This window comes from Lampetra planeri, chromosome 66 (genome assembly GCF_965212315.1).
Source record: "Lampetra planeri chromosome 66, kcLamPlan1.2.h2, whole genome shotgun sequence".
NCBI classification, from domain to species: Eukaryota; Metazoa; Chordata; class Hyperoartia; order Petromyzontiformes; family Petromyzontidae; genus Lampetra; species Lampetra planeri.
Genome location: NC_136172.1, coordinates 1,914,529 through 1,927,094, shown reverse-complemented (window position 1 = coordinate 1,927,094; position 12,566 = coordinate 1,914,529). Strand labels below are relative to the sequence as shown.

General features: G+C 39.8%; 4 non-coding genes across 4 annotated transcripts; all 4 read right to left on the bottom strand.

Annotated features, from left to right (window-relative positions):
- Positions 1-248: 248 nt before the first annotated feature.
- TRNAD-GUC (transfer RNA aspartic acid (anticodon GUC)) lies at positions 249-320 on the bottom strand. Its single transcript has one exon. It is a non-coding gene; the product is annotated as a tRNA-Asp (tRNA).
- A 552-nt stretch (positions 321-872) lies between these two features.
- TRNAD-GUC (transfer RNA aspartic acid (anticodon GUC)) lies at positions 873-944 on the bottom strand. Its single transcript has one exon. It is a non-coding gene; the product is annotated as a tRNA-Asp (tRNA).
- Positions 945-1,798: 854 nt separating this feature from the next.
- On the bottom strand, positions 1,799-1,870 carry TRNAD-GUC (transfer RNA aspartic acid (anticodon GUC)). Its single transcript has one exon. It is a non-coding gene; the product is annotated as a tRNA-Asp (tRNA).
- A 6,766-nt stretch (positions 1,871-8,636) lies between these two features.
- Positions 8,637-8,708, bottom strand: TRNAD-GUC (transfer RNA aspartic acid (anticodon GUC)). The gene has a single exon. It is a non-coding gene; the product is annotated as a tRNA-Asp (tRNA).
- Between the last annotated feature and the right edge of the window lie 3,858 nt (positions 8,709-12,566).

The following is a 12,566-nucleotide window of genomic DNA, read 5'->3' as shown; positions in this document are numbered from 1 at the left end:
TTACTATCGAGGACTCAGTCAGAGTGGGGCAGATTTGTGATTGACAGAAATTATAACTAGAAATAATCTCTAATACTCAATAAATAATAGCTTGAAATGTTGAAGGATTCATCTTTAAAAGTTACGGATTTTGAGTGCAGCAGGTGATTTAACGTTTGGTGAAATTAACGTTATAAAAGGGAACACAAGTGATTTTAAATTGTATTAACAATGAGAGCCAGTCGCCAAAACATTTTAAAAGTATTGCTCTCCCCGACGGGGAATTGAACCCCGGTCTCCCGCGTGACAGGCGGGGATACTAACCACTATACTATCGAGGACTCGCTCAGAATGCGACTGATTCTAGATTGACTGATATTATAACAAGTAGAAATGAACCCATATTCTCGGCATATTACTGAATGAAATGAAGAGGGGTTTATCTTTAAAAGTTCAAGCTGGTTAGAGCAGCAGGTTACCTAACGATTAGGGAAAATCACGTGATTAAAGTCAAGAGCAAGTCCTTTCAAATAGTAATAACAGTAAGGAGAGCCAGAGGCCAAAACATTTTTTAAAAGAGTAGTTATCCCCGACGGGGAATTGAACCCTGGCCTCTCGCGTTCCATGTGGCGAAACTAACGACGTTACTATCGAGGACTCGGTCAGAGTGGGGCTAATTCGTGATTGACAGCAATTATAACAAAAAAAACTCATATTCTCAGCAGATAATAGCTTGAAATGAAGAAGGATTTATCTTTAAAAGTTCAGGCTTTTGAGTGCAGCAGGTGACTCAACGTTTGGTGTAATTAACGTGATAAAAGGGTACAGAAAGTAATTTTAAATTGTAATAGCAATGAGAGCCAGTGGCCATTTTCTTTTTAAAAAGAGTTTTTCTCCCCGACGGGGAATTGAACCCCGGTCTCCCGCGTGACAGGCGGGGATACTAACCACTATACTATCGAGGACTCGCTCAGAATGAGGCTGATTGTAGATTGACTGAAATTATAAGAAGTAGAAATGAACCCATATACTCGGCATATTACCGATTGAAATGAAGAGGGGTTTATCTTTAAAAGTTCAAGCTGGTTAGAGCAGCAGGTTACTTCACAATTGGTGAAAATCACGTTATTGAAGTCAAGAGCAAGTCCTTTTAAATTGTAATAACAATGAGAGCCAGTGGCCATTTTTTTAAAAGGAGTTTTTCTCCCCGACGGGGAATTGAACCCTGGTCTCCCGCGTTACATGTGGGGAACCTAACGACTTTACTATCGAGGACTCGGTCAGAGTGGGGCAGATTTGTGATTGACAGAAATTATAACTAGAAATAATCTCTAATACTTAATAAATAATCGTTTGAAATGAAGAAGGAGTCATCTTTAAAAGTTCAGGCTTTTGAGTGCCGCAGGTGATTCAACGTTTGGTGAAATTAACGTTATAAAAGGGAACAGCAAGTGATTTTAAATTGTAATAACAATGAGAGCCAGTGGCCATTTGTTTTTAAAAGAGTTTTTCTCTCCGACGGGGAATTGAACCCTGGTCTCCCGCGTTCCATGTGGGGAAACTAACGACGTTACTATCGAGGACTCGGTCAGAGTATGGCTAATTCGTGATTGACAGCAATTATAACAAAAAAACCTCCTATTCTCAGCAGATAATAGCTTGAAATGAAGAAGGATTCATCTTTAAAAGTTCAGGCTTTTGAGTGCAGCAGGTGACTCAACGTTTGGTGTAATTAACGTTATAAAAGGGTACAGAAAGTAATTTTGAATTGTAATAGCAATGAGAGCCAGTGGCCATTTTCTTTTTAAAATGAGTTGCTCTCCCCGACGGGGAATTGAACCCCGGTCTCCCGCGTGACAGGCGGGGATACTAACCACTATACTATCGAGGACTCGCTCAGATCGAGGCTGATTGTAGATTGACTGAAATTATAAGAAGTAGAAATGAACCCATATACTCGGCCTATTACCGATTGAAATGAAGAGGGGTTTATCTTTAAAAGTTCAAGCTGGTTAGAGCAGCAGGTTACTTCACAATTGGTGAAAATCACGTTATTGAAGTCAAGAACAAGTCCTTTTAAATTGTAATAACAATGAGAGCCAGTGGCCATTTTTTTAAAGAGAGTTTTTCTCCCCGACGGGGAATTGAACCCTGGTCTCCCGCGTTCCATGTGGGGAAACTAACGACGTTACTATCGAGGACTCGGTCAGAGTGGGGCAGATTTGTGATTGACAGAAATTATAACTAGAAATAATCTCTAATACTCAATAAATAATAGCTTGAAATGTTGAAGGATTCATCTTTAAAAGTTAAGGATTTTGAGTGCAGCAGGTGATTTAACGTTTGGTGAAATTAACGTTATAAAAGGGAACAGCAAGTGATTTTAAATTGTAATAACAATGAGAGCCAGTCGCCAAAACATTTTAAAAAGTATTGCTCTCCCCGACGGGGAATTGAACCCCTGTCTCCCGCGTGACAAGCAGGGATACTAACCACTATACTATCGAGGACTCGCTCAGAATGCGACTGATTCTAGATTTACTGATATTATAACAAGTAGAAATGAACCCATATTCTCGGCATATTACTGATTGAAATGAAGAGGGGTTATCTTTAAAAGTTCAAGCTGGTTAGAGCAGCAGGTTACCTAACGATTAGGGAAAATCACGTGATTAAAGTCAAGAGCAAGTCCTTTCAAATAGTAATAACAGTAAGGAGAGCCAGAGGCCAAAACATTTTTTAAAAGAGTAGTTCTCCCCGACGGGGAATTGAACCCTGGTCTCCCGCGTTCCATGTGGGGAAACTAACGACGTTACTATCGAGGACTCGGTCAGAGTGGGGCAGATTTGTGATTGACAGAAATTATAACTAGAAATAATCTCTAATACTCAATAAATAATAGCTTGAAATGTTGAAGGATTCATCTTTAAAAGTTACGGATTTTGAGTGCAGCAGGTGATTTAACGTTTGGTGAAATTAACGTTATAAAAGGGAACAGCAAGTGATTTTAAATTGTATTAACAATGAGAGCCAGTCGCCAAAACATTTTAAAAGTATTGCTCTCCCCGATGGGGAATTGAACCCCGGTCTCCCGCGTGACAGGCGGGGATACTAACCACTATACTATCGAGGACTCGCTCAGAATGCGACTGATTCTAGATTGACTGATATTATAACAAGTAGAAATGAACCAATATTCTCGGCATATTACTGATTGAAATGAAGAGGGGTTTATCTTTAAAAGTTCAAGCTGGTTAGAGCAGCAGGTTACCTAACGATTAGGGAAAATCACGTGATTAAAGTCAAGAGCAAGTCCTTTCAAATAGTAATAACAGTAAGGAGAGCCAGAGGCCAAAACATTTTTTAAAAGAGTAGTTCTCCCCGACGGGGAATTGAACCCTGGTCTCTCGCGTTCCATGTGGGGAAACTAACGACGTTACTATCGAGGACTCGGTCAGAGTGGGGCTAATTCGTGATTGACAGCAATTATAACAAAAAAAACTCATATTCTCAGCAGATAATAGCTTGAAATGAAGAAGGATTTATCTTTAAAAGTTCAGGCTTTTGAGTGCAGCAGGTGACTCAACGTTTTGTGTAATTAACGTGATAAAAGGGTACAGAAAGTAATTTTAAATTGTAATAGCAATGAGAGCCAGTGGCCATTTTCTTTTTAAAAAGAGTTTTTATCCCCGACGGAGAATTGAACCCCGGTCTCCCGCGTGACAGGCGGGGATACTAACCACTATACTATCGAGGACGCGCTCAGAATGAGGCTGATTGTAGATTGACTGAAATTATAAGAAGTAGAAATTAACCCATATACTCGGCATATTACCGATTGAAATGAAGAGGGGTTTATCTTTAAAAGTTCAAGCTGGTTAGAGCAGCAGGTTACTTCACAATTGGTGAAAATCACGTTATTGAAGTCAAGAACAAGTCCTTTTAAATTGTAATAACAATGAGAGCCAGTGGCCATTTTTTTAAAGAGAGTTTTTCTCCCCGACGGGGAATTGAACCCTGGTCTCCCGCGTTCCATGTGGGGAAACTAACGACGTTACTATCGAGGACTCGGTCAGAGTGGGGCAGATTTGTGATTGACAGAAATTATAACTAGAAATAATCTCTAATACTCAATAAATAATAGCTTGAAATGTTGAAGGATTCATCTTTAAAAGTTAAGGATTTTGAGTGCAGCAGGTGATTTAACGTTTGGTGAAATTAACGTTATAAAAGGGAACAGCAAGTGATTTTAAATTGTAATAACAATGACAGCCAGTCGCCAAAACATTCTAAAAAGTATTGCTCTCCCCGACGGGGAATTGAACCCCTGTCTCCCGCGTGACAAGCAGGGATACTAACCACTATACTATCGAGGACTCGCTCAGAATGCGACTGATTCTAGATTTACTGATATTATAACAAGTAGAAATGAACCCATATTCTCGGCATATTACTGATTGAAATGAAGAGGGGTTATCTTTAAAAGTTCAAGCTGGTTAGAGCAGCAGGTTACCTAACGATTAGGGAAAATCACGTGATTAAAGTCAAGAGCAAGTCCTTTCAAATAGTAATAACAGTAAGGAGAGCCAGAGGCCAAAACATTTTTTAAAAGAGTAGTTCTCCCCGACGGGGAATTGAACCCTGGTCTCCCGCGTTCCATGTGGGGAAACTAACGACGTTACTATCGAGGACTCGGTCAGAGTGGGGCAGATTTGTGATTGACAGAAATTATAACTAGAAATAATCTCTAATACTCAATAAATAATAGCTTGAAATGTTGAAGGATTCATCTTTAAAAGTTACGGATTTTGAGTGCAGCAGGTGATTTAACGTTTGGTGAAATTAACGTTATAAAAGGGAACAGCAAGTGATTTTAAATTGTATTAACAATGAGAGCCAGTCGCCAAAACATTTTAAAAGTATTGCTCTCCCCGATGGGGAATTGAACCCCGGTCTCCCGCGTGACAGGCGGGGATACTAACCACTATACTATCGAGGACTCGCTCAGAATGCGACTGATTCTAGATTGACTGATATTATAACAAGTAGAAATGAACCAATATTCTCGGCATATTACTGATTGAAATGAAGAGGGGTTTATCTTTAAAAGTTCAAGCTGGTTAGAGCAGCAGGTTACCTAACGATTAGGGAAAATCACGTGATTAAAGTCAAGAGCAAGTCCTTTCAAATAGTAATAACAGTAAGGAGAGCCAGAGGCCAAAACATTTTTTAAAAGAGTAGTTCTCCCCGACGGGGAATTGAACCCTGGTCTCTCGCGTTCCATGTGGGGAAACTAACGACGTTACTATCGAGGACTCGGTCAGAGTGGGGCTAATTCGTGATTGACAGCAATTATAACAAAAAAAACTCATATTCTCAGCAGATAATAGCTTGAAATGAAGAAGGATTTATCTTTAAAAGTTCAGGCTTTTGAGTGCAGCAGGTGACTCAACGTTTTGTGTAATTAACGTGATAAAAGGGTACAGAAAGTAATTTTAAATTGTAATAGCAATGAGAGCCAGTGGCCATTTTCTTTTTAAAAAGAGTTTTTCTCCCCGACGGAGAATTGAACCCCGGTCTCCCGCGTGACAGGCGGGGATACTAACCACTATACTATCGAGGACGCGCTCAGAATGAGGCTGATTGTAGATTGACTGAAATTATAAGAAGTAGAAATTAACCCATATACTCGGCATATTACCGATTGAAATGAAGAGGGGTTTATCTTTAAAAGTTCAAGCTGGTTAGAGCAGCAGGTTACTTCACAATTGGTGAAAATCACGTTATTGAAGTCAAGAGCAAGTCCTTTTAAATTGTAATAACAATGAGAGCCAGTGGCCATTTTTTTAAAAGGAGTTTTTCTCCCCGACGGGGAATTGAACCCTGGTCTCCCGCGTTACATGTGGGGAACCTAACGGCTTTACTATCGAGGACTCGGTCAGAGTGGGGCAGATTTGTGATTGACAGAAATTATAACTAGAAATAATCTCTAATACTTAATAAATAATCGTTTGAAATGAAGAAGGAGTCATCTTTAAAAGTTCAGGCTTTTGAGTGCCGCAGGTGATTCAACGTTTGGTGAAATTAACGTTATAAAAGGGAACAGCAAGTGATTTTAAATTGTAATAACAATGAGAGCCAATGGCGAAAACATTTAAAAAAGTGTAGCTCTCCCCGACAGGGAATTGAACCCCAGTATCCCGCGTGATAGGCGGGTATACTAACCACTATATTATCGAGGACTCGCTCAGCATGCGACAGATTCTAGATTGACTGATATTATAAAAAGTAGAAATGAACACATAAACTCGGCATATTACCGATTGAAATGAAGAGGGGTTTATCTTTAAAAGTTCAAGCTGGTTAGAGCAGCAGGTTACCTAACGATTAGGGAAAATCACGTGATTAAAGTCAAGAGCAAGTCCTTTCAAATAGTAATAACAATAAGGAGAGCCAGAGGCCAAAACATTTTTTAAAAGAGTAGTTCTCCCCGACGGGGAATTGAACCCTGGTCTCCCGCGTTCCATGTGGGGAAACTAACGACGTTACTATCGAGGACTCGGTCAGAGTATGGCTAATTCGTGATTGACAGCAATTATAACAAAAAAACTCATATTCTCAGCAGATAATAGCTTGAAATGAAGAAGGATTCATCTTTAAAAGTTCAGGCTTTTGAGTGCAGCAGGTGACTCAACGTTTGGTGTAATTAACGTGATAAAAGGGTACAGCAAGTAATTTTAAATTGTAATAACAATGAGAGCCAGTGGCCATTTTCTTTTTAAAAAGAGTTGCTCTCCCGGACGGGGAATTGAACCCCCGTCTCCCGCGTGACAGGCGGGGATACTAACCACTATACTATCGAGGACTCGCTCAGAATGAGGCTGATTGTAGATTGACTGAAATTATAAGAAGTAGAAATGAACCCATATACTCGGCATATTACCGATTGAAATGAAGAGGGGTTTATCTTTAAAAGTTCAAGCTGGTTAGAGCAGCAGGTTACTTCACAATTGGTGAAAATCACGTTATTGAAGTGAAGAGCAAGTCCTTTTGAATTGTAATAACAATGAGAGCCAGTGGCCATTTTTTTAAAAAGAGTTTATCTCCCCGACGGGGAATTGAACCCTGGTCTCCCGCGTTACATGTGGGGAACCTAACGGCTTTACTATCGAGGACTCGGTCAGAGTGGGGCAGATTTGTGATTGACAGAAATTATAACTAGAAATAATCTCTAATACTCAATAAATAATAGCTTGAAATGTTGAAGGATTCATCTTTAAAAGTTAAGGCTTTTGAGTGCAGCAGGTGACTTAACGTTTGGTGAAATTAACGTTATAAAAGAGAACAGCAAGTGATTTTAAATTGTAATAACAATGAGAGCCAGTGGCCAAAACATTTTAAAAAGCGCTGCTCTCCCCGACGGGGGAATTGAACCCCGGTCTCCCGCGTGACAAGCGGGGATACTAACCACTATACTATCGAGGACTCGCTCAGAATGCGACTGATTCTAGATTGACTGATATTATAACAAGTAGAAATGAACCCATATACTCGGCATATTGCCAATTGAAATGAAGAGGGGTTTATCTTTAAAAGTTCAAGCTGGTTAGAGCAGCAGGTTACCTAACGATTAGGGAAAATCACGTGATTAAAGTCAAGAGCAAGTCCTTTCAAATAGTAATAACAATAAGGAGAGCCAGAGGCCAAAACATTTTTTAAAAGAGTAGTTTTCCACGACGGGGAATTGAACCCTGGTCTCCCGCGTTCCATGTGGGGAAACTAACGACGTTACTATCGAGGACTCGGTCAGAGTATGGCTAATTCGTGATTGACGGCAATTATAACAAAAAAACTCATATTCTCAGCAGATAATAGCTTGAAATGAAGAAGGATTCATCTTTAAAAGTTCAGGCTTTTGAGTGCAGCAGGTGACTCAACGTTTGGTGTAATTAACGTGATAAAAGGGTACAGCAAGTAATTTTAAATTGTAATAACAATGAGAGCCAGTGGCCATTTTCTTTTTAAAAAGAGTTGCTCTCCCGGACGGGGAATTGAATCCCGGTCTCCCGCGTGACAGGCGGGGACACTAACCACTATACTATCGAGGACTCGCTCAGAATGAGGCTGATTGTAGATTGACTGAAATTATAAGAAGTAGAAATGAACCCAAATAACTCGGCATAATACCGATTGAAATGAAGAGGGGTTTATCTTTAAAAGTTCAAGCTGGTTAAAGCAGCAGGTTACTTCACAATTGGTGAAAATCACGTTATTGAAGTGAAGAGCAAGTCCTTTTGAATTGTAATAACAATGAGAGCCAGTGGCCATTTTTTTAAAAAGAGTTTATCTCCCCGACGGGGAATTGAACCCTGGTCTCCCGCGTTACATGTGGGGAACCTAACGGCTTTACTATCGAGGACTCGGTCAGAGTGGGGCAGATTTGTGATTGACAGAAATTATAACTAGAAATAATCTCTAATACTCAATAAATAATAGCTTGAAATGTTGAAGGATTCATCTTTAAAAGTTAAGGCTTTTGAGTGCAGCAGGTGATTTGACGTTTGGTGAAATTAACGTTATAAAAGGGAACAGCAAGTGATTTTAAATTGTAATAACAATGAGAGCAAGTGGCCATTTTCTTTTTAAAAAGGGTTGCTCTCCCCGACGGGGAATTGAACCCCGGTCTCCCGCGTGACAGGCGGGGATACTAACCACTATACTATCGAGGACTCGCTCAGAATGCGACTCATTCTAGATTGACTGATATTCTAACAAGTAGAAATGAACCCATATACTCGGCATATTACCGATTGAAATGAAGAGGGGTTTATCTTTAAAAGTTCACGCTGGTTAGAGCAGCAGGTTACCTAACGATTAGGGAAAATCACGTGATTAAAGTCAAGAGCAAGTCCTTTTAAATTGTAATAACAATGAGAGCCAGTGGCCATTTTAAAAAAAAAAAGAGTTGCTCTCCCCGACGGGGAATTGAACCCTGGTCTCCCGCGTTACATGTGGGGAACCTAACGACTTTACTATCGGGGACTCGGTCAGAGTGGGGCAGATTTGTGATTGACAGAAATTATAACTAGAAATAAACTCTAATACTCAATAAATAATCGTTTGAAATGAAGAAGGATTCATCTTTAAAAGTTCAGGCTTTTAAGTGCAGCAGGTGACTCAAGGTTTGGTGAAAATCACGTGATAAAGTGAACAGCAAGTCATTTTAAATAGTAATAACAATGAGAGCCAGTGGCCAAAACATTTTAAAAAGTGTAGCTCTCCCCGACAGGGAATTGAACCCCGGTCTCCCGCGTGACAGGCGGGGATACTAACCACTATACTATCGAGGACTCGCTCAGAATGCGACTGATTCTAGATTGACTGATATTATAACAAGTAGAAATGAACCAATATTCTCGGCATATTACTGATTGAAATGAAGAGGGGTTTATCTTTAAAAGTTCAAGCTGGTTAGAGCAGCAGGTTACCTAACGATTAGGGAAAATCACGTGATTAAAGTCAAGAGCAAGTCCTTTCAAATAGTAATAACAGTAAGGAGAGCCAGAGGCCAAAACATTTTTTAAAAGAGTAGTTCTCCCCGACGGGGAATTGAACCCTGGTCTCTCGCGTTCCATGTGGGGAAACTAACGACGTTACTATCGAGGACTCGGTCAGAGTGGGGCTAATTCGTGATTGACAGCAATTATAACAAAAAAAACTCATATTCTCAGCAGATAATAGCTTGAAATGAAGAAGGATTTATCTTTAAAAGTTCAGGCTTTTGAGTGCAGCAGGTGACTCAACGTTTTGTGTAATTAACGTGATAAAAGGGTACAGAAAGTAATTTTAAATTGTAATAGCAATGAGAGCCAGTGGCCATTTTCTTTTTAAAAAGAGTTTTTATCCCCGACGGAGAATTGAACCCCGGTCTCCCGCGTGACAGGCGGGGATACTAACCACTATACTATCGAGGACGCGCTCAGAATGAGGCTGATTGTAGATTGACTGAAATTATAAGAAGTAGAAATTAACCCATATACTCGGCATATTACCGATTGAAATGAAGAGGGGTTTATCTTTAAAAGTTCAAGCTGGTTAGAGCAGCAGGTTACTTCACAATTGGTGAAAATCACGTTATTGAAGTCAAGAACAAGTCCTTTTAAATTGTAATAACAATGAGAGCCAGTGGCCATTTTTTTAAAGAGAGTTTTTCTCCCCGACGGGGAATTGAACCCTGGTCTCCCGCGTTCCATGTGGGGAAACTAACGACGTTACTATCGAGGACTCGGTCAGAGTGGGGCAGATTTGTGATTGACAGAAATTATAACTAGAAATAATCTCTAATACTCAATAAATAATAGCTTGAAATGTTGAAGGATTCATCTTTAAAAGTTAAGGATTTTGAGTGCAGCAGGTGATTTAACGTTTGGTGAAATTAACGTTATAAAAGGGAACAGCAAGTGATTTTAAATTGTAATAACAATGACAGCCAGTCGCCAAAACATTCTAAAAAGTATTGCTCTCCCCGACGGGGAATTGAACCCCTGTCTCCCGCGTGACAAGCAGGGATACTAACCACTATACTATCGAGGACTCGCTCAGAATGCGACTGATTCTAGATTTACTGATATTATAACAAGTAGAAATGAACCCATATTCTCGGCATATTACTGATTGAAATGAAGAGGGGTTATCTTTAAAAGTTCAAGCTGGTTAGAGCAGCAGGTTACCTAACGATTAGGGAAAATCACGTGATTAAAGTCAAGAGCAAGTCCTTTCAAATAGTAATAACAGTAAGGAGAGCCAGAGGCCAAAACATTTTTTAAAAGAGTAGTTCTCCCCGACGGGGAATTGAACCCTGGTCTCCCGCGTTCCATGTGGGGAAACTAACGACGTTACTATCGAGGACTCGGTCAGAGTGGGGCAGATTTGTGATTGACAGAAATTATAACTAGAAATAATCTCTAATACTCAATAAATAATAGCTTGAAATGTTGAAGGATTCATCTTTAAAAGTTACGGATTTTGAGTGCAGCAGGTGATTTAACGTTTGGTGAAATTAACGTTATAAAAGGGAACAGCAAGTGATTTTAAATTGTATTAACAATGAGAGCCAGTCGCCAAAACATTTTAAAAGTATTGCTCTCCCCGATGGGGAATTGAACCCCGGTCTCCCGCGTGACAGGCGGGGATACTAACCACTATACTATCGAGGACTCGCTCAGAATGCGACTGATTCTAGATTGACTGATATTATAACAAGTAGAAATGAACCAATATTCTCGGCATATTACTGATTGAAATGAAGAGGGGTTTATCTTTAAAAGTTCAAGCTGGTTAGAGCAGCAGGTTACCTAACGATTAGGGAAAATCACGTGATTAAAGTCAAGAGCAAGTCCTTTCAAATAGTAATAACAGTAAGGAGAGCCAGAGGCCAAAACATTTTTTAAAAGAGTAGTTCTCCCCGACGGGGAATTGAACCCTGGTCTCTCGCGTTCCATGTGGGGAAACTAACGACGTTACTATCGAGGACTCGGTCAGAGTGGGGCTAATTCGTGATTGACAGCAATTATAACAAAAAAAACTCATATTCTCAGCAGATAATAGCTTGAAATGAAGAAGGATTTATCTTTAAAAGTTCAGGCTTTTGAGTGCAGCAGGTGACTCAACGTTTTGTGTAATTAACGTGATAAAAGGGTACAGAAAGTAATTTTAAATTGTAATAGCAATGAGAGCCAGTGGCCATTTTCTTTTTAAAAAGAGTTTTTCTCCCCGACGGAGAATTGAACCCCGGTCTCCCGCGTGACAGGCGGGGATACTAACCACTATACTATCGAGGACGCGCTCAGAATGAGGCTGATTGTAGATTGACTGAAATTATAAGAAGTAGAAATTAACCCATATACTCGGCATATTACCGATTGAAATGAAGAGGGGTTTATCTTTAAAAGTTCAAGCTGGTTAGAGCAGCAGGTTACTTCACAATTGGTGAAAATCACGTTATTGAAGTCAAGAGCAAGTCCTTTTAAATTGTAATAACAATGAGAGCCAGTGGCCATTTTTTTAAAAGGAGTTTTTCTCCCCGACGGGGAATTGAACCCTGGTCTCCCGCGTTACATGTGGGGAACCTAACGGCTTTACTATCGAGGACTCGGTCAGAGTGGGGCAGATTTGTGATTGACAGAAATTATAACTAGAAATAATCTCTAATACTTAATAAATAATCGTTTGAAATGAAGAAGGAGTCATCTTTAAAAGTTCAGGCTTTTGAGTGCCGCAGGTGATTCAACGTTTGGTGAAATTAACGTTATAAAAGGGAACAGCAAGTGATTTTAAATTGTAATAACAATGAGAGCCAATGGCGAAAACATTTAAAAAAGTGTAGCTCTCCCCGACAGGGAATTGAACCCCAGTATCCCGCGTGATAGGCGGGTATACTAACCACTATATTATCGAGGACTCGCTCAGCATGCGACAGATTCTAGATTGACTGATATTATAAAAAGTAGAAATGAACACATAAACTCGGCATATTACCGATTGAAATGAAGAGGGGTTTATCTTTAAAAGTTCAAGCTGGTTAGAGC